Source organism: Crinia signifera, chromosome 6, assembly GCF_055691185.1.
Source record: "Crinia signifera chromosome 6, ASM5569118v1, whole genome shotgun sequence".
In the NCBI taxonomy this organism is placed as follows: Eukaryota; Metazoa; Chordata; class Amphibia; order Anura; family Myobatrachidae; genus Crinia; species Crinia signifera.
The window spans coordinates 231,174,385-231,197,794 of record NC_139222.1 but is presented as its reverse complement, the minus strand read 5'-3'; the positions used below and the strand labels follow the sequence as shown (position 1 = coordinate 231,197,794).

General features: G+C 43.2%; 1 long non-coding RNA gene across 1 annotated transcript; it reads right to left on the bottom strand.

Annotated features, from left to right (window-relative positions):
• Positions 1-4,010: 4,010 nt before the first annotated feature.
• On the bottom strand, positions 4,011-12,271 carry LOC146007231 (uncharacterized). The gene is made up of 3 exons (XR_014444292.1): positions 12,015-12,271; positions 4,207-4,278; positions 4,011-4,084 (listed from the first exon to the last, which is right to left on the bottom strand). It is a non-coding gene; the product is annotated as an uncharacterized LOC146007231 (long non-coding RNA).
• Between the last annotated feature and the right edge of the window lie 11,139 nt (positions 12,272-23,410).

Genomic DNA, 23,410 nt, shown 5'->3' with positions numbered 1-23,410 from the left:
CTTCTGTATGTGTACAAGATAAAGAGTGAGAAAGCTACCAGGTTGTTATAGCGGAAGTAGTGGTGCAACCTAAGTGGGCATTTGGGGTGCATAATGACATGATTCCATTATAATGGCCCCAACGTGCTATATAACTGCAGTTTTAATGCAGTCTTTTCTTCTGTGACCCTTCCTCTGTAGCAGGGAGCGCTATTGACTCTGGGCAAAAAGTGATTTTTACTACTGAGCATGTGGAAAACATCAGGAAAATGGCCGCTGCACCATTGAGCCTTCAGTTTTAATATGCAGTCTGTAAATACTAGAGACCAAGCTGGTAAAAACCATTCAGAGCAGGAGGGCTTGTTGCTACTCCAAGTTGAAGGAGTCCAAACCATCAGGTGTACCATGTACACAATAATTAGTATATGGGGGGGGAAGGGATCACGGACTGCATGCCGCAATTACACACATACCAAGGTGTGCTTTCAATCTGGGATTTGTAGTTCTACAAAGACACAAAAATATAGTACCGATGCACACTCCACAATAACAATAAGCTTGGTATATTTATAAGACAAGTAATATTAGCCCACCAACCAGCATCTAGGTCACACCAGCATTCTGGTGGGTCCTATACTAAGTTTTAATCCGCGGTGTGGGACCCATAATAATGTGGCACAATCCAGTCACCCCCGGACAGCACATTAGTAAAAAAATAAAAAGTATTATTGAATTAAAAATAAAGAAGCAAAAACTATTGATTAAAAGATGTTACATGAGTGAAAAAATGGTAGAAAATATAATTGACATTTATGTTAGCGCAAAAACTGGGTACATACAATACGATGTGCACCCAACACAACACTTGCTAATGCTGCCATCAATAGAGTGATAGAGATGACCATTCTGCAGCATGGCGCTCGTTAACAATGTCTTCCATTGGCCATGCATGGAAAACCAGCCGTCTAGCTGGCCACATGGTCAGATATAAATCACAAGTACTATAAATGCACTTATATTTTACTACATAAACAATGAAATATTTCTACTGTTGCATAATTAGGGAGACATCAGGAGCAGGAGGAGCGCATGCCCACAGGCAGGGCCGCAATCGGATATTCTGGGGCCCAGGACTGACAAAATAGGCAGGGTCTCTTTTGCAAACACCTAGACTGCCTGGTGAGACCTGTGTCTGCAACACTGGCCTCACAACTCAACCACTTCATTGCTTCAAGGGAAATGTAAACTTTGTTTATGGTAAATTTAGTTTTCTATACTCCAGTCCTGGGCCCCCTTTCTGTCTGGGCCCAGAATTGGAGCTGTCCCCTGATGGCTGCCATGCCCACAGGGCACTGGCCACACCCACACATTACCCTTGTCACACCTCCTAGACTTCTCGTCTTTGATCACTACCAGCCCCATGACCAAGCCCTGCAAAGGAGAAGGAAGCTAAACTCCTCAGAGGAAACTCTTGTCACTTATCTCTTGCAAATTTCCGTGTTGCTCTACAGAGATAGCATTATGGTTATAAGATCATTAAGGAATCATTTGTGGTGAGAAAACAGAAGTTTGGAAACCAGTTTGTGTATGGCAACGGCTAAACGTCTTCCACCATGAACCGTCCTTTCCTGGGCAGGTGTGGTATTACTTTGAGTACTGAACCAATTACTAAGTACTAACTACTATGTCAGAAAACAAAAATAATCTGGTATGTTGTATTGTCCATTAAAAGGCATTTTCAAGGGTTAGACACACATACTGTACATATATACGTCAGTACTATGACATTTGTAGAAGGGGTGTTTCTCACTATAAGCATACAGCTGGTGCCTCTCAAACTTTTATGCTGGAGTTAATACCATTGTAATGTTCCAGCCACTTCTAGTCTGACAACAATGGGCCAGGTGTATGGGAATAAGCCCCAATTCACTGCTGGCTTTAACTTTAGGAAAGAACGATGTTCTGTATTTAAACAAAATCTGCCAAAGTACTAATCTTAGGTGTTGTTTGTGGATCTTATTTTGCAATGCTATTTCCTTTGCTTTTATCTTATTTGCATCCATAATTGTGGCTTTTAACAGGAGTGCTAGAGGGAATGATATTGAAACATTTCAAAATGCACTTTTTTCAGATCTTTGATCTTCATCTTCCACAGGAATTGTGGTTGCTGTTTTGTTTGGGATTCTGATACAGGTAAATGTAGCATTTAGCTAGGTTTGTTCACTGTGAGGACACCTGTACTGTGAAATGCCAGCGGCGATTGTGCTTTGAAAAGCTTTACTGGGACACAATTTGGTGTTAATCCTGATGAAAGGAGTGTCAGCAAGAAAGGTTGATTCTTGTCGCCGAGGTTTTGCCACGTTGAACTTCTCTGCGCTGCTGACTAATGAACTCAGCTTCTAAGTACGTGTCTGTGTTAATGTACAATTTAGAGAGCTTTCTGCTTACAATGTAGACTGTGTAATGACACACGTACCAGACATGTAAGTAGGACGTTTGTAGATTAAACATAATATTTCAGAGCGATATTGCAGATCAAGGCACTGAGATATTAATACCTCCAGGGTAAGTTAAAACTGGGGAGGAAATTGCTATAATACGTTTTGATCATTCCTTTTGTAAAAGTTCTGTAGTTTTAATGCTTGAAGTAAATCTTAAAATCATTGTATGGCTACTGCAGGAAATTCAAATACCCTTTGGTTAGTATGAAACAGGAGAAGGAGAGATGCTTGTTTTCCCAGACTGCACCTCTCCCAGATCACAGCACAAACAGTAGATGAATACATTCATAGTGTACACTTTCTGTCATAGCACAGACAATGTAATGGTTAGCATTACTGCCTCACAGCACTAAGATCATGGGATCGATTCCCACCATGGCCCTAACTGTGGTGGAGTTTGTATATTCTCTCATGCTTGCGTGGGTTTCCTCCGGGTACTTCGGTTTCCTCCCACACTCCTAAATATACTGGTAGGTTAATTGGCTGCCAACAAATTAACCCTAGAATGCCTGTGTGTGCAGGTACACGTGGTAGGGAATATAGATTGTAAACTCCGCTGGGGCAGGGACTGATGTAAATGTTCAAATATTCTCTATAAAGCGCTGTTTAAATAACTATTAATACATACATAATAAAATAATGGAGTACTTTGGCAGATTTGGCTTCTAGTTTATGAGACCATTGGTAGTTACATGACAAATTGGGGCAGATGTATTAAGCCTTAACAAGAGATAAATGCAAGGGTGATAAGGAGAGATACATGCCCAGCCAATCACCTGCTAACTGCCATGTTACAGGCTGTGTTTCAAAAAAGTCAGTAAGGAGCTGATTGGCTGGACGTTTATCTCTCCTTATCACCCTTGCATTTATCTCTTGTTAAGGCTGAATACATCTGCCCCATTATTATTGATATAGTTATTTATATATCGCCAACAAATTCCATTTGGGATAAAAAAGGAAGAAATGACAGGGCAATAACAGACTAACCAAGAGGCAAGAGGGCCCTACCTGCAAGTTTTCAATTTATAGGCAAATAGGAGTTTAATACTGTACATGAGAAGTGCTACGTACAGCATTACATATGGATAAGGTTGGTGGACTGTGTGACATGGAATTGGGGGTTTCATGTTTTGGAGGCAAATGGTCTGCTGAAAGCGCTTCCAATAGTAGATAGCGGCTGCCTCTTCAAAATCCCCCCTGTTAGTGGGAGATGAAAACAAAGACACAAGAAGAGATGTAGAGGGCGCTATTGAGATTCCCACCACCTTGTCATGTGCTCAAGTTTCAAGCAAATCGACAAAATTACATTTCAATAACATTTATTTAAAACACATAGATGTGACATTCGCAAGTTTAGATTCTTTGAAACCGCATGGAAACAACCCGACGCGTTTCGTCTCCGAAGAGACTTCCTCAGGGGTACTCTGTGGGTGGTACAGAATGCCATAAGAATAATGTACATATAATACAATATACATTGATAAATAGAATATTTTAAAAAATAAAAAAATAGGATGATTTTGTACATACCAGGAATGTGCGGTATGTTAGGTATAAGACCAATCACAGAATCTTTAGAATTTCTTTAAAAATCTCAGAGAAATCTGTAAACCAGAGCATGTGTCTCATAATTAAAATACAATAAATTATACTAAAATAAATAAAGGAGCGAGAGGAAGTATGACGAGGAGGAGGAAAGACATTATATAAGGTAAAAAAAACGTACCCGATAGTGGTAAACCTTAGATAAGGGCCCTTGAGAGAGACTGGGCGCTTGAAAAACGGAGGAGGAGTAAACCTATAAATGGATGATTAGGATTAATTTCAATAGTGACCTATCTTAAGAGGGTCACTCATAAGAATATGGTATGTGAATTCAGATAGGTCATGGACCCAATTACTAGCCTATAATATTATAGATATCATATAGAATGAATGAAAAAGCTAGCCTCTGGCCGTACATACTTCAGGTATCAGTCATAAGGTATTGTGAGACCAGTGTGTGAGCAAAACAGAATCCGAGAGCATAAACCCTACTAAAATAGCTGTTAGACCGTGCTGTATTGCTGGATTCATCAAAATACGTGTCTTACAATTCAGTATCAATATTATCACATAATCATTAAATATCAATGTTAATCTCATAGTCAAGTGTCTGAAGCAGGGGGTGACACCGTGGGACAATATAAACAATAATGGCTGGCAGAATAAACACTCAGCCTAGGTATAATGGTACTGACATTAAGCCTCCATATAGGCTAGGTCTAGTGGTATTGACATTAAGCCTCTGTATAGTGTCAAAAGTCAGTGATAGATCAACTGAAAAACAGTTATATATAAAAAACAGCTGGATACTCCATAAATCTTACTGAAATACACAAAGTTAAATCAGCCAGAATGTATAAAATTGCCAGATCAATCAAATTATATATATATTCCCTCCAAACACGAGTGGCACTTGGAGACTAATTAGTGCAAGAAAAGTGCGTTTATTGTTTGATGCGTTTATTGTTTGATGTGACAATAAACGCACTTTTCTTGCACTAATTAGTCTCCAAGTGCCACTCGTGTTTGGAGGGAATATGCATCGGGTTATGTAACCCATCCTGGAGGCACTGGAGCAAGTGAGTCCTGGGGACACCGGAGTGCCGTAAATTGTCTTGTATTTATATATATATATATATATATATATATATATATATATATATATATTTATTTATTAACAGTTTCTTATATAGCGCATACATATTCCACAGCGCTTTACACAGAATATGGATGGTGTAATGATTAGCATTGAGCACTGAGGTCATGGGTTCAATTCCTACCATGGCTCTAACTGTGTGGAGTTTGTATTTTCTCCCCGTACTTGCGTGGGTTTCCTCCGGGTACTCCGGTTTCCTCCCACAATCCAAAAATATACTGGTAGGCTAATTGGCTCCAAACAAAATTAACCCTAGAATGTCTGTGTGTGCGTGTATATGTGGTAGGGAATATAGATTGTAAGCTCCACTGGGGCAGTGATAAATATAGATATAGATATATAGATATATAGATATATATCTATATATAGATACAGTATATATATATATATATATATATATATATATATATTATGTTTATATTAACCCACCCCCTCCCTGCAGTTACCCATTGACCAAGTTTATACTGCCTTTACTCTGTGTTTTGACAGTGTAATATTCTCCTGTGCAGTTTGCAGACAGTAATGACAAGTGGCATGTCTAAAGTGACCCGGGCCACCTGAAGGCTTAATCCAGCCCTCGCCGTACATATGTGCAGTTTATCAATCATCGACCGCCATGCGAACAGGTCTAAATAAGCCCTACATCAATATCGCTGAGCAGTACAGGCTTTGATAGGAAGAGGTTTAGATGAGGAAATATAGTAGAAAGTGTTCCCAGTGTGTCTGTATTGTCCTACAGGAAAATAGTCTTTGCTGTGCAAGCTAGAAATGCTTCTTCCTCCATATGGGGCAGGGTATCTGTTACAATCTTATTACTGGCATGGGACAAAAGTACTGGAAATAGTATTTCTGATAATTAGCTGTGGTAGGTTTCATGACATCCCAAAAGAAAAAAACAGAATTATTTAATAGAAAATCCTTGTAGAAAATGCCAATCCGCCGTGGTTTCTCTAACCAGAACAAGACAGACAGATTAGGATTTGTTATTGAAAGTGGTGTATTCTCAGAGCGGAATTTGTTGAATACCACAGATTAGCCCTAAATTGATCAGGAGGCGGCATCAAATCTGATTAGAAAAGTAGTTTTCGAAAGTGATTTTAATTCATCTTTTCACAAAACAGATTTAGGGCTTATGCATATTCAGGGGCAAAAAAAGTAGCACATTTCCTCCTATATGGGCTATAAATATATTGTGCTATATAAGAAGCATTAATTTATGTTTTTGCATGTAAAGGAAATACTGGCTGCCTTTGAATGTGGAGTGAAAAACTATGTATCCTAATGTACACTAATATATTCTTATCTGCCATCCCATATACAGCTAGTATACAAGGATATGTATTCAAATGCCCACCGGTAGCTTTGTAGATCCAAGTAGAACTAAGGGGCCCTGTCACACACTGTTTTTTTCCTGTTTTCTCCTGTCACACTCTGCCTCCCCCTGCCTATTCCTGTCACCATCTGACTCTCTTAATCACCCACTGCCATGTTGCATATTGTGAACTTGGGTTGTTGTGGAGGATGGGGCCCAAATTATATTTTTGCACCTGGGCTCACCACCCACAAGTTACACCACTGGACCACAGCCTCAGCATTCATTAGTGATTGCAGTGGTCTTTCTATAATTGACTCCCTGAGTACCCTATAGTGAATGGCCACGGGAACTAAGATGCTGGTGCCATGTTTTGTGCACACAGGATCACAGTAGGCAATGGCGTAGCTACGTTTTGGGCGCCCCCCCCCCCTGCCGTTAGGGGGGGGGGGGGGGCCCGCCCTGCCAAGCACCCGCCGCCCATGCAAACCCCCCCCCCCCAATCCCCTGCATCCTTACCTATCTCGCTGGTCCCGGCGGCTCCGTTCTTCTGCTGAGGACCACCACAAAATGGCCGCCCCCATTCAGCAGACAGTTTCAGAGAACTGTGTGCTATATGGGGGCGGCCATTTTGTGGTGGTCCTCAGCAGAAGAACTGAGCCGCCGGGAACAGCGAGATAGGTAAGTCTGCGGGGGATTGGGGGGGGGGGTGTAACTATAGCAACGCAGCCCCCGGCGTCCCCACACGCACAGCGCCCCACTGCGGTGGCGGGGGCTGCGGTGCTATAGTTACGCTGCTGGTTGTAGGCACATCCTGAAAACGTGTACATGTATGAATCCGACCTTTAATCAGCTCCTTGTCCAAACCCTTAATCTTAAACAAAATGAGTCCCTTATTTTTGCCTTACAGCATAAGGAACACATTTGCTCCACCCAGTTCATCTCACTGGCTAGTATAAGCTTCTGTTCCTCTGCAAACACCTTTGTCACTTTGATGGAAATCTGTATCTAGCAAAAATCTATTTATGTGGTGTCAACAAAAAAGGATATTATGCTATATATTGGCCTTTTTGCTGATAATACAATATATATACAGTAGGCTATAGTCCTAAACACAAAGTATGACATTTCTTCAGCTTCAGCTATGGTTCCCTGCTGTTCACTAGCTGCTTTGAATATGATGTCACGCTATTACGGGAAAGGGGGCATAGACCAGAAAGGTGAGAGTTGAGCACAGTCTAACTATAAACCATCAGGCTCTCTGAGCTTCTGATTGTCACCCTTTAAGACAAGGCATAAATTCAGACACTGTGGGCGGGATGCTATATAGCAGAAATGCGGTAAAAACCCCGTTTTCGGGGTTTCTACCGCATCTCTATATGCTATATGGCGCCTCCGCAGTGTCAGCGCTGCGGAGGGAATCGCCAGCTAAAGCTGGCGAATCCCTGCAGAAGCCTATGGGCTTCTTACCGCAGCGCTGTTTGAGGGATCCGTCACGGATCCCTCCCAGCGTGCCCTGCGGCCGGCGCCGGGGTCTGCGCATGCGCAGATGGACTCCCGGGTCACAGACCCGGAAGTCCAGCGCCGGCACCGCATCGCAAGGGACAGCTCTTACCGCAAGAGCTGTCCCTTGCATGAATAACGGCATATGTTATAGCATATGCCGTTACTAATAATGCGGTAGCCGGCGATAATGGGCGCGGATGTTACAACATCCCGCCCTGTGTCATAGAAACATAAAAACATAGAATTTGATGGCAGATAAGAACCACTTGGCCCATCTAGTCTGCCCCTTTTTTAAACATGTTACCTCAAACCATATTTGATCCTTATTTTTTTGGAAGGATATCAATATGCCTATCACAAGCATGTTTAAATTGTACTCCTGTAATTGCCTCTACCACTTCTGATGGGAGGCTATTCCACTTACCTACTACTCTTTCTCTGAAGTAGTTCTTCCTCAAATGTCCCCTGAATCTTCCTCCCTCTAGTTTCAGTGCATGTCCTCGTGTTCTTTTGCTCCACTTCCTGTGAAGAATGTCTCCCATCTGTACCTTGTTAAAGCCCTTGATATATTTGAAAGTTTCACTCTTTTGGCCTTGTCCTAGATGAAGTATTCTATTGCAAAGTCTTAGTTACTGCACTGGATTCCTGGGAAAATTTTCAGACCAGTATTCCCAATCAAGTTGGTGAAATTCCAGTTAATGTACATGTATGGCTGGACTGTATGCTCCTTGAAACAGGGCCCTCTGTTCTCACATCCCTCTTATCTAGCAGTTCAATCAGAGCTCTCTATTACTCAATGCATGCATTTGTTTTGTAATATATTTATGAAAATGTTAATGTTTATACCTACTGTGAATGCTTTGGGGATGGCAGGGAGGCAGTGTGTTTGACAGGGGAAGCAGACATTAAAAGAGGCAGAAGAAGGACAGAGGGGGACTAAGGAGAGGCAGGGGGTGGTAGAGGATGATAAGTGATGGAAGAGGCAGTCAAATGGTAACTCAGGAGCGGCAGTGGGTGACTAGGCAAAGGGAGGCATATGATAATGGGGAGTGAGAGGGTGTCATGGGGAGCAGTGGCTAATGAGGCTGGCAGTGGGTCACAATGGGAGAATGGTTGAGACAGTGGCTGCATGGAGATGCAGAGGAAGATGGAAACAGTGGGTGACAACAGGGCCGGAGGGCGGTAGTGAGCTGCAGGCCAGCTACCGCAGAGGAGAGCCGGAGGAAGGAGAAGCTGCAGCAGCATCGATCTACTTTGGTGAGTGATATCCCTCCTCCTACCCGCCGGAACCCCCGTGAAAAACTTGCTGCCTCTGACTGGTCGTCAGCAGCCAGGCAAGCGGCAGTGTTCGGCGGCGCCCCAGCCCCCGCCACATAGTCAGCACTTAGCTGCCTGTAGCTTCCCCCCGGCTGGACAGTGCCCGCAGTCCCCCCCTTTCCCCCCGGCTGGACAGTGCCCGAAGTCCCCACCTTCCCCCCCCCCCCCCCCGGCTGGACAGCGCTCGCAGTCCCCCCCTCCCCCCCCCGGCTGGACAGCACCAGCAGTCCCCCCTCCCCTGTAGCGGCCGCACACCACCTACCCCCCGGAGCTAGTGTAGCGGCAATCCGCTGCCCCCCCCCTCAGGCGATCAGTGCCCTTGGGGAGAGAGGGCGTGCGGGCGGGGGATCGCCTTGGGCGCTAACAGGGCTTGCACCGGCCCTGGGTGACAAGGATAGCAGTGGCAGACAATGACAAGGCAGAGGGTGACAGGCGGAAACAACAGTTGTCAGGGGGTTGAAGTAGGTGAAAGTTGATGGCAGAGATTGGCAGGGTGTCTGTAGGTAATGGTGGATGGTAAGGGTGTCTGGGATATAAGAGGGGTGCAGTGGGTGCCTAGGGAGATGCAGTTGGTGGGTAATGAATGAGTTTTACACTGTTTCCATCTCTAATGTGTGCTCCACCATCCATCAGCTGGTTAAGTAAATTCTGAGGTCACATAGACCGGTCACCAGAGCTCCATCTCTGTGACCAGGGAATTGTTGTCACAAGATGGAGACCATGGCCTTGACGCACAAAATGGAAGCAACTCTCCTCTGTTTTGTGAAATGGAGACCATTGCCGCCCCTAAATGCCTGCAGACACCTAACAACTGCTGCCTTACATGCATAGGATGGGACCAGCACATGCACAAAGTACCGAACCAAGGTACATAGCACTTTTGACATTAATTTATCTGGACCTGAATCATGCACCTTGTCAATCTAACATAGAAAGGCATGAGAAATGGGTAGAACTCCAAATAACTTTCTAAGAGCAGCTTAAGAGTCATGGCAAACTAATACACTTTGTAAAGGCATTAGGAGAAAGGATTACTGGGTAAGGTAGACTACATTTTGGAGATACATCTGACGCTCCTTAATTAAAATTTAAATTATTATTAAACACAGGCATAGCTGCGTGACATACCAATGTAAAGCAGTACATAGAAAGAACTAGTCACATGCTCAAAACCCAATGGGCAGGACATCTAAGGAATGTAAAAGAGGGGTGTCTGCACATTTAAGAATGTTCACAGTAACAATATCAGTCACATCACCTCCTTTTGTGGAATCCATTCGATCCAATCCGTAAATGAAATGTGCTGAAATGAAGATAATCTATTATATGAAACCTTAAAACCTAAAGGGCTCAATACTGATTTCAATGTGAAATGGTTGTTATAATGTATTTTATTGGGTCATAACTAATTAAAATAATAAAATACCTGACAAATTGTTGAATAAGCACATACTGTGTATACTTTATCATATATACAATCTTATCATATCTTTGCGTGTCTTAAAATCATATTTTGTGTTTCAAAATCTGTTTGATACAAACTTTACCCATTCTTTACATTTTTTTATATGGGACCTCTACAAAACAATTGATTTCAACATTATCTGAGCCCTTTTATTTATATGATGCCGATCTAACACAAAATGGCGCTTGCGGAATAACGGGACATGCTCTCAAATTGAAAGTTATAGTCAATTGCGCCCCGTGATCAGGGCTTAAAGTGGTCCTGGAGAGGTGGTGGAACTCTTTTCCCCTAACACAGACACCCCCCCCCCCCCCCCCCCCCAATCCCCCCTCCTCATTAGGCAGAGTCTAGACCAGTGCCAGGGAATTTGTGCCCTAACTCCCATAATGGTCCCACAAGGAAGAGGTCTGGTCACACAATTAAAATGACACACACACACTGGGACTGCAGCCAGCCCTTCCGCCATACACACACATACACACACTGGGACTGCAGCCTGCCCTTCCACCATTCACACACACACACCCACACACACACTGGGACTGCAGCCTGCCCTTCCACCATTCACACACACACACACACACACACACACACACACTGGGACTGCAGCCAGCCCTTCCCCCATTCACACACACACACATACACACTGGGACTACTGCCTGCCCTTCCCCATACATACACACACACACACACACACACACACTGGAACTACAGCCTGCCCTTCCCCCATAAACACACACTGGGACTACAGCCTGCCCTTCCCCCATACACACACACTGGAACTACAGCATGCCCTTCCACCATTCACACACACACACACAAACACACACACACACACACACACTGGGACTATATCCTGCCCTTCCCCGATTCACACACACACACACACACACACACACACACACTGGGACTACAGCCTGCCCTTCCTCCCATACACACACACACTGGGACTACAGCCTGCCCTTCCCCCATACACACACACACTGGGACTACAGACTGCCCTTCCCCCATACACACACACACTGGGACTACAGCCTGCCTTCCCCCATACACACACACACTAGGTCTGCAACCTACCTTTCCCCCCATACACACACACTGGGAATGCAGCCTGCCTTTCCCCCATGCACACTGGGACTAAGCCTGCCCCCCCCCCCCCCCCTGAAACTGCTGACTGGACTGCACCATCCCCCACAAACTCTCTTAAAGTGCAGATAACATGCACACACAAACCTCTCTATGATGGTGTTACTGGAAGCTGTGTACACTGTAGCTGAGTTCCTGCCGAGGAGGAGTGCAGGAACAGGAAGTGAGACACAGAGGCTGAAACTGACAGGAACTTCCTGGACCCCTTGGCTGTGAGGAGCTCCCGGGTGCACAGACCACAGTGACAGATCTTTGAAGCTGACACAGCGCAGTGCCTGGAGCATGGGCTCTGCTGGAACCACCCTACCCTGCCTTCCTACTCCCCTGCTTGCAGGCTGCTGCCGAGTAACAGGTGCTAGTTCAGAGAGGTGCCTCTTGGCCTGTCAGGGGACTGCGTTTGTATAACTCTGGGAGGGGGGCGGAGTTAACTGTGTAACTCCGCCCAGCGTTATACACACAGTAGATCTGGCTAAATATATAGGAGAATAGTGAGGAGTTATCAAGTGTGAACACTGAGGGAGCACAAAGATAAAAAGGGTCAAACTTAATGATCACCTTAACAGGTGTTTAATGTGAATACTTTAAGACACTTTCAGAAGAAAATGGCAGGAATAATACTCAACTCCAGTAATGAAAATCAATGCCAGATTTAAGATGTCAAAAGTCCATTTGACACTATTAGTTAGTGAGAATGCTCCAGGTGACTGTAAACTAAAACCAATGTTTATTTAACACTTACAAAAACTAATTTTAAGGGTAATTTAACTACATTTCTTCCTGTTATCTGGTTGAGCATTAGAAAGGCTTGGGTAACACATGACATCTATGAAGAATGGTTCAGCCACTACTGTCTATTAGGCAAGGATTCCTATGAATACAAAAACACAATTCTCCATGGCATAAATTGGTGAGCAAAATAAAAGTGGGCCAAGGGGTTATTCTCAATATCAAAGCTTAATATTTATGCACAACCTTCTCTATGGCACTTAAGGAAACAGTTGGTGTGAAAGCCAACCTCAGAAGGGGAACTTGGCTTTACTGAATAAGAGATATCTAATATCAAAGATTTGCTATAATCTTTGAGCCACTATATGAGGAAGATCTTGTGGGCAAAGAAGAAGAAGGAAAAGGAGTAGGAAAAGGAGAAGGAGAAGAAGAAGAAGAAAACATACAGTAGCAAAATAAAAGCAAGCTCCAACATTGTGTAATATCTGGGCGCCCGATTTTTTCATCGCATGCCACTACTTAAGGCATGCGATGAGACGCGATGGGACCCGGTTTTCAGGATTTTTAGACGTTCCTTGTACAATGTAAAAATTGGTCGCATCGCATGCCATTACAATGACATGCGATGCAACGCGACCGACCCGATTTTTACATTGTACCCAATGTTAAATGGCCCCCCAGACCCGATTTTTAATTGTATACCCACCATGATGGTTAATTATTAGGTAAAATGCCCCCCCATTGTTAACGCAATGCCACGATAAACGCAAACCCGAAGCGTGGCGAGCCCGCGAGGGGCGGCGGTACGCATCCTCCGACCTTTTCATACCCCCACTATCCACGTCGGCGTGGAGTTGATTTTATATAGTGTGGTGCGCGCAACGAGCCACCGAGCCCGAAGTGTGGCGAGCGCAGTGAGCCCCGCGAGGGGACGCGGAATACATGTGAAGTAATGCATGTCCCCACACGGGGCTCGCTGCGCTCGCCACGCTTCGGGCTCGGTGGCTCGCTACGCTCGCCACACTGTGTAGAGTCAACTCCACACCGACATGGATAGTGGGGGCATGAAAAGGTCGGAGGACGTGTACTGCCGCCCATCGCGGGCTCGCTGCGCACGCCACGCTTCGGGTTGGCGTTGATCGTGGGGTGGCATTAACAATGGGGGGCATTTGACATAGTCATTCCCCATCAGGGTGGGTGTACAATCAAAAATCGGGTCGGGGAGGCATTTAACATAGGAATGAGGCATCTGGGTGCCTGTACAATTAAAAATCGGGTCCAATCGCGTCGCATCGCATGCGATCTGATCACATGCGATGCAACCATTTTTTGGTTGTACAATGACATAAAATAAAAAATCGCCCAGATAATACACGAGTACCATATCTTCTTCTTCCAATGACCGTGCCTTCCACAACTGGCGGCAAAGACATTTTTGAAAAATCTACAGAATCTTCTGCTAACCAGTCATCTCGGGGGCAGCTTCACCATGACAACTGTATGCAGTCACAAGTGTTCATAGTTCAGATAAAGTTCAAGCATGTACAGGAAGCCTCAAATGCATATAGCGAAGCCCAACTACAACTGCAAACTACAAAATCAGATCAGGTCAATCGGCGCCTGAAATGAGAGCATATTCCTTGACATTTAACTGATTGAAATGTTGTCAAATGTTCACACTTTAGAACATCTCTAGTTGGTGACAGTGATCATGAATAAATGACTGTCCTTCCAACAATATTCACATATAACTACCAAACTCAGCAATGGCACATTGGTTAGAGAGGACACGGCACACAATTTGTGTTCCCCATGATAAAGTATCACCATTGACAACAATAAAACATGAGCAACTCATGATAATCTTTTGATAGGTCCACCTTTTCCATGTCAACCTTTTGCTTGCGTCGACCTTTAATCACTGTCAACCTTGTGCAGGTCAACATTGTAAACCTAAACATTGCTGACCTAATATACCGCACCCGTCTGTTAGACCTGGGGTCCCTACAATAAGGGCATCACAAAGAATAGAAGAAGGCTTCCTGGGTCTGACGACTCCTGAAATGTGTACAACTGCAATATGGTATATTATTATGTTATTTCCTGTGATTTTTTTTTTTACTGTGGATAAACTAATTTAATCATGGCAAGGCGTACATTGAATTTTTGGAAGAACTAGTACTGTATCAGTTGATTTTGTTGATATGCCGGCACTATCAATACAAGTTGATCAATAGTAGATATCAGCAAAAATTGCATATGAAGTGAGTCGCGCCATGAGACTTCACAAACAAAGATTTAAGAGGAAAGTGGTCGCGCCCAGGATTTCAGCTACGTGTATATCCGTGGGTCACCAGACTCCCAACACGAGAAAATGGAGATATACTTCAGCGCTATCCTCAGGAACACATACACCAGGTAGTGAAACCTATCTTTCTTGCCCAGATGTTATATTGAACGTGGTCTCCATGGTAATTTCAATTTCTCTATGGGACCCTTGGAGTCCTTACGTTTTTCAGAAAAAGAAAGATACCTTTATGTGCATATAGGGACCTTACTTGAGGTCAGTAAGGACTCCAATGGTCCCATAGAGAAAGTGTAATATTACATCTGTGCAAGAGAGATAGGTTTCACTACCTGGTATATGTGTTCCTTAGGATAGCGCTGAAGTGTATCTCCATTTTCTTTGCAACGCCATGAGACTTTACCAGGTTTTCTGGTTTATTGTAATGTGTAGCTCTAGATGTACAGGAGTACTCACAGTAGCAATAACAGGTAGCGGAGATGAAGAGGAGCAGATAGAGGACCAACTGGTCATATATATGCAGCTGTATTCTAAGCATCAAGGGTCTCCCCAAAGTTGAGTACTACACATGTGTGTTCTACCTTGGTGCTCAAACACATAGGGGGAAATTTACTAAAGGAAATTTGTATAAAATAGGATGTATTTGTATCTAGAAATACACTTATTTTTGACATTTACTATCCCGAAAATACGGCAATTCATATTCGTATTGATAGCACATCAATACGACTAAGAATTGCTGTATTTTCGGGATAGTAAAGGTCAAAAATAAGTGTATTTCTGGATACAAATACACCTATTTTTTTACAAATTTCCTTTAGTAAATTTCCCCCATAGTGGCAAGATGGCACCACATATGCCCCGAAAACATGGTCATCTCGGTAGAAAACCTAGGGTGAAATGTAATAGGATGAGAGATTGAGAAAGTGAGAGGTTTGGTAAGAAATCTCCAGTTTTTTTAATAAAGCGGCAATCATTTACACTGCAAAACCAGTTTGATTTTGCAGTGTAAATGATTGCCGCTTTATTAAAAAAACTGGAGATTTCGGTACTCTTTACCTAGCACGGCGCCCACGATGTCCATCGCGGTCATCGGGTGTAAAAAATTGCGGGCATCGCATGCACTACAGTAACAGGTGCGACGCGACCGACGCGATGCCCGCGATTTCCCATAGGGATCAATGTTAAATTTTTCAATGGACGCGATTTTTCAGTTCAATGCCTCAATGCCCGCGATTTTGCCATAGGAAACAATGTTAAATGGGCCACAGAGCCCAAATAGGCACCCTTAGCAGTGAAATGTCCCCCACAATTGTTAACGACACCCCACGATCCACGCGAACCCGAATCGTGGCGAGCGCAGCGAGCCCGCGAGGGGCGGCGGTACGCGTCCTCCGACCTTTTCATACCCCCACTATCCACGTCGGCGTGGAGTTGAGAATAGAATAGTGTGGCGAGCGTAGCGATCCACCGAGCCCGAAGCGTGGCGAGCGCAGCGAGCCCCGCGAGGGGACGCGGATACCTTCACAGGTAAACGCGGCCCTACGCGGGCTTCACAGATATCCACGTCCCCTCGCGGGGCTCGCTGCGCTCGCCACGCTTCGGGCGCGGTGGCTCGCTGCGCTCGCACACTATTCTATTCTCAACTCCACGCCGACGTGGATAGTGGGGGTATGAAAAGGTCGGAGGACGCATACCGCCGCCTCTCGCTGAGCTCGCCACGCTTCGGGTTCGCGTGGATCGTGGGGTGTCGTTAACAATTGTGGGGGACATTTCACTGCTATGTGCCCATTTAACATTGTTTCCTATGGCAAAATCGCTGGCATTGAGGCATTGAACTGAAAAATTGCGTCCATTGAAAAATTTAACATTGATCCCTATGGGAAATCGCAGGCATCGCGTCGGCACCCATTACTTTAGTGCATGCGATGGACGCGATGCCCGCGATGGGCGCCGTCCTAGGTAAAGAGTACCGAGATTTCTTACCAAATCTCTCACTTTCTCAATCTCTCATCCTATTAAATTTCACCCCTAATGCCTTAGTCAAAGCACAATGGAGATGGCTCTGGAGTGCACTCATTTACCCACAGAAATGTCATACGTAAAGGCTTAGTTATCAACAAATTTTAGCTATTTAAAACATTGCGTATGATAGAAACATAGATTTTGATGGCATATAAGAACCAATTGCCACATCTAATCTGCCCATGTACACACACACACTTGCACACTAGGGTTGATCTTCTTTGTCAAGAGTCGATTACCCTACCGGTATTTTTTTGGATTGTGGGAGGATGCCAAAGTGCCCAGAGTGAACCCACGCAAGCACGGGGAGAATTTACAAATTCCGCAGTTAGGGTCATGTTGGGACTGGAACCAATGACCTAAGGGCCGTGATACCGATGGGAGCTGATTGGCTGGATAACTATTTATCATACACAAGTATTACAAAGCTAGAATATGTTGATAAATGGGTCCCTAATGTGAAATTATATAGACCACTATTATTTACTTAAGTTGAAAAAAAGTTTTAGTCACTGGAATGTGTGTGGATGCAATTTAGAAATATTTGCAAACATACGTTAATTCCCTTAAACCTTTGCTTTGGGAACAATCTGCAGTCAGTAATGTAACATATAACAATAAATTGTAGAGGCAGAGCAACGCATCTCAGACGTAGAAGAAGAACTGACCATAGCTAAAAAAATAATAACTACCCAAGCCTCAACATTACTAAGCATTCAAGAAAAGCTGGAAGATATGGAAAATAGAAATCGGAGAAACAACATAAGAGTGATAGGGTTGCCAGAGACGGTTAAAAACAAAGACCTGATGGACATAGTGTCAAAATGGCTACCAAAGGAATTACAATGTCTTCCAGCATGCGGTCATATAATGGTCGAAAGAGCGCATCGAACAACAACCAGACCGACCCAGATCACGCCCAGTAATTTTCAAGGTATTGAATTATACAGATAAAGTCACCATCATGGACGCATTTAGAAAAACACGCAACTTGGAATACCAGGGCGAAAGGCTTCTTTTGTTCCAAGATTTTTCCTACTTGGTAGGAATGAAGAGGAAGGAATTTACACCAATCTGTAACTCCCTGTACAAAGCAGGAATACGGTTTTCACTACAATATCCCGCAAAGTTGAGAATATATCACGATGGAAAACAACACCTATTCGATACAACGGCATCGGCGCAACCCTTTGTGGCCTTACTGCTAGAGAAGCAGAAGGAAGGCCCGGGGACCAAGGACTGAATCTATCACAGGGACACGCAAGTATAAAATACTCATGTGAATGAATAATGAAATATGATAGGAAATATCAAGAGACAAATTACCCTGTCAAACTTTTTTTTTTAAGTATGATTGGTTTTTATTTTTTATTAATTTTTTGGTACAAAGTACACAGTATGTTTGAGTATATGCACAGACAGCATAGAAGCGCTAATAGAGGAAAAGAAATTATAAAGGAAAAGTATTCTCAGTTAATATGTTTCACAGAATTTATATGTATATTAAGCACTGGCACCTCTAAAAAGTCACAGAATGCATGGGGTTATTTTGGAGGACAAGAAGTTTGGTCCCTCCCAGGTAGCCCTGTGACTATTATCAAAGCACGAAAAGGGTTATACCCTTTTAATTTTTATGGTATGTTTAATTTAGTGATACACATTATGTTATCACATAAATGTAGTCGGTTGGTTCAAGGAATGCACTCACAATATTTGACGGGGAACATTTGGGACTCAAAATCGCATGAAGGTTATATAATACTTGAGTGGATACCCTATTTTCATATGTCAATATATTCCAATAACACAAGGAACAGACAGAAATTGAAGCCCTCCGCCATCTTCCTAGTCAGGTGTCATCTGGCCCCCCTCTTATTCTTAAATCTCATTTCTTTTTGCTCCCCCTGTCCCTCTCTGCTTTTTGCTTTTGAGGATGCTCATGTGAAGCCCTATTGGAAGGTGGGGATGGGAGTTATAAATATGCCCAGGTGGGAAGGGTATAGCGCGAAACTCGCCCCTTACCAAGGAGGAAATGGTGAGCAGACGAACCCGGGTTAGCGGGAAAATGGCACAGGAACAAGCCAGCTCCGGTCATGGGCAAGCTGGGGATAATGGGAGAGTGATAGTTCAGGAGTGTGTCAAGTTCCTATCCTGGAATGTGGAAGGCCTAAATTCACCTATAAAAAAAAAGAAGGTACTCCAACACTTAAAACGGCTGAAACCGGATATAGCCTTACTCCAGGAGACCCACTGGAAGGATAGGGACTTGAACACACTCAAAGATAACTGGTTTACTGAGCACATACAGGCATCTTATGTGGAAAAAAAAAGAGGGGTTATGATCATAATTAACAAAAAGTTACAGTATGTGGTCATAGACAAGAAACAGGACCCGGAAGGCCGGTATCTCTTTGTGAAAATGAGGTTAGAAGGGGAAACTTATACAATAGCCTCAATATACGGCCCAGTGGGTTCGAATAATGCGTTTTATACAGACCTCTATGTCCAGCTACAGGGATGGGCTGAAGGACATATTATAATAGGAGGGGACTTCAATACAACTTTAAACCAAAGATTAGATAAATCAGATAAAGCCACAAGAGATACTCCCCCCCCCGGCACTCTCCCTTCTAATGGACTCGCTCCAGCTAATCGATCCTTGGAGATTTCAGCATCCAATAGACAAAGAATTTACCTTTTTTTCGCACCCACATCGAACATCATCCAGGATAGATTTCTGGCTCATACCAGCAACATTACTGGTAAGGACCAGAAACACAAAAATAGAGGAAATATTGGTTACAGATCACGCACCCACCTGGTTTACTTTGACACTGGCAAGCCCCAAAACCCACTCCTACAATTGGAGGTTCCCCGCATATTTAAGTGAATCAACTGACTTTAAACTGCATCTAGAAAAGAGCTTCCTGAATTACCTGGAAGATAACAGACAACATATCGAAGATATAAACCTATTATGGGCGGCCTCGAAGCCAGTAATGCGGGGCCATATTATAGCATATCTAATAGCAAAGAAGCAGCAGATGAACAGGAGATTTAATGAGCTTAGTAAAGCAATATCAACAGCATATTCTAATATGTTGGGGGATAAGACATCAGAAACGCAGAAGATATATACAGAATTGAAAGCTCTTTATGACACATTATGTACAGAAAAAGCTCAATTTAACATAGATTGCCAAAGGAATCGATATTTCAGGGGGGGGGGAATAAATCGGGTAAACTGTTGGCATCTTTAATCAGGAGTAAAAACCCTATAACTTATATTCCTAAATTGATTTCAGGGACACAACAAGTAGACACAGCGGCAGACATTGCCAATTCCTTTCTAGATTATTATATCAAACTTTATGAAGCACCCCCCGATAATCCCTCACTGGGGATGGATTTTGTAAAAAATGCAGGACTTGCTAAACTGACACAGTCAGAAAATATAAATTTGGTAAGGCCCATTACAGAGCTGGAAATAAGAGGGGTGATTGGGAAACTGGCGAGGGGAAAAGCACCAGGCCCGGACGGACTGAGTGCAGAGTACTACAAAATATTAACACCGCATCTAGTCCCACACCTCCAAACACTCTTTAATTCATTACTGTTAGGAAATCCAGTATATGCAGACTTTAATAAAGCAAGGGTAATAGTTATCCCAAAAGTAGGAAAAGACCCCACATTAATATCTTCATACCGCCCAATTTCACTACTAAATCAAGATCTTAAAATCCTGACATCTATTTTAGCGGAGAGATTGCAAGTAGTGCTACCTAAACTTCTTCATACCACCCAGACTGGGTTTGTTCGCGGGAGATCATCTGTTCATAATATCAGACAAGTAATAGCATCCCTGGTCCAAGCCGAAACAAGTACAGGGGGAAGATCAATCCTGATAAGTTGTGATGCGGACAAGGCCTTTGACAGAGTATCATGGTCACATCTGTTAAGGGTGATGCACATTCAAAATCTAGGAGTAGGCTTTATTACAGTCTTTAGGAAATTATACTCTTCACCCAAGGCCTTTTTAACAGTTAACGGATTAAACACAACGGAATTTACACTGCATAGAGGTACAAGACAGGGATGCCCGCTCTCACCCCTGCTGTTTGATATTGCAATAGACCCACTGATCAGACAGTTTTATAAAAACAAGGAATGGAAGGGAATTCAGGTAGGACAAAATACATTGAAAGTATCAGCATATGCTGATGACTTATTGCTATATATTGCTAACCCACAGGAGGCCGTCCCGGGACTAATTAAAACACTAGGGGATTTCGAACAAATATCCGGTTTCAGGATAAATAAGGCGAAAACAAACGCTCTGGCATTACATAGTAGAGCAAGGCAAGGGTGGTCTGGAGTATTTCCATTTAAGTGGGCAGATTCATCTATCACCTATCTAGGGATTAAAATATCGGCACATTCCAATGAGCTATATAATAATAATTTTTAGCCCATAATAGCGCGTGTCCTGGCGGACTTCAGGAAATGGAGATGTCTGCCTCTGTCATACATTGGGAGGTGCCACCTGATAAAAATGGTGGCCTTCCCACGATTATTGTATTATATACAAATGTTACCCATACTGATTGAAGAGGCGGCTCTGCGCCTACTGAACTCCGCCATGAGTACCTTTATATGGTAAGGGAAGAAAGCCAGAATATCGCTATATAAACTGAGTCAGAAGACAGAGAGGGGAGGCATAAACCTGCCATGTATACGGAGTTATGGGCTGGCGGCTAATTATAGGTATGCAGTAGATTGGATTAACAATACAGAGAATTTTGCGAATACAGGATTAGAACAGGCCTTTTGCCATGAAATCCCATTAAGTAATCTTCTACATATGAAAACATAAAAATTCCCAGCTAAAATCAGGGGCAATCCCTTATTGATTTCCACGTGTAAAGCATGGAGAACCACACGGAATAGAATGGGACTATCCTTATATAATTCAATATTTGTTTCAGCATACCATAATTTAAAAACCCAGGAACCACTTATACAAAATAAAAAAGATATTCATAAGTGGAAGAAGGAGGGGATTAGAAATGTGATAGACGTAATAGACCGGAAAGATCTGTCAATACTGCCCTACGAGAAATTAGCTGAGAGATACCCTAAGGCAAACATCCCCAGATTTAGCTATCATCAAATTAGAAGCCACGCATTAAGCATACTATCCAATTTAACAGATGGTGAGACAATAGGAGGCCTAGATGCCATGACAGGTCAAGCTTCTAGTAGAGGTATTACCACCTCTCTGATATACACACAAATGAGAAAGCAGGTTCAGGTAGATGACATGCGGACCGGGATGGCCAAATGGTGTAGGGACCTACCGGGGACATCACTTCAATCCATACTGACTGCATTTGTTAGAATAAATAAAAATCTAGTAACAGCATCATACATGGAAATGCAGTATAAACTGCTGCACAGGGCATACTATACGCCCCAAAAGAAATTTCAAATGGGGGTATCTGCGGATACAAAATGTTTTAAATGTAAAACACCAGGTGCAGACCTATATCACTGCATGTATGGCTGCCCTGAAGTACAAAGATTTTGGAAAACAGTAGTGACATATATACAAACTTCGTATGGTATAAGTATAGAACTCACACCCGAATGGGCCCTATGGGACATAAAATCAAGCAATAAACAAAGTAAACTGTCGCAAGGACAGTGGAAATTCCTAGCTAAAATAGCAGCAGCCACACGAAAGACGATTCTCTCACAATGGATCGCCTCAAACACACTTCTAATGGCCATATTAAAACCCAGAATCTCATATCTATATCAAATGGACTGGACGGAGATGGTTATAGATAAGGATTAAAGAGCAAAAGGGTTTTTTAACATCTGGTTGCCGTATATTAGAAACCTCTCCCCTCCGGCTAGAGAGATAATAAGGAAAACAATAATAACAACAACCTGGTACAGTATGGAAAAGGAGGCAACGGGCCTAGATCCCTTTTGACAAAAAGGGGGGATAAATAACGTTCCTTAAATGGAGAAAGGGGAAAGTTAAATTCAAACTTGACCTTACGGGATAAACAATAAAGGTAATAAATAGAAAAGAATAAGGGCCCTGAAGGCGTATATTGTGACCGAGACCCAAAGCCATATAACAACATCTGCAGGGCAAAAGTACGGAGGGTGACTCACAAGGGTAATTGCAAAAGGGGAATAAAACAATCAATAAATAAGATGCACTCCCCCAAAAATAAACACCAAAATTAGAGCAAACGAAGAAGCAGAGGTTGTTAACATGGCACCAGGGACCGGATAAATTAGAAACATACGTTAAAGACATAATACAACTAACAATTAGTGTACGGAAAAATAATACTTTGTAATAATTCAAGTATGTAAACTTTTTGGAGAAAAAAAGAAAATGTATGGTTTT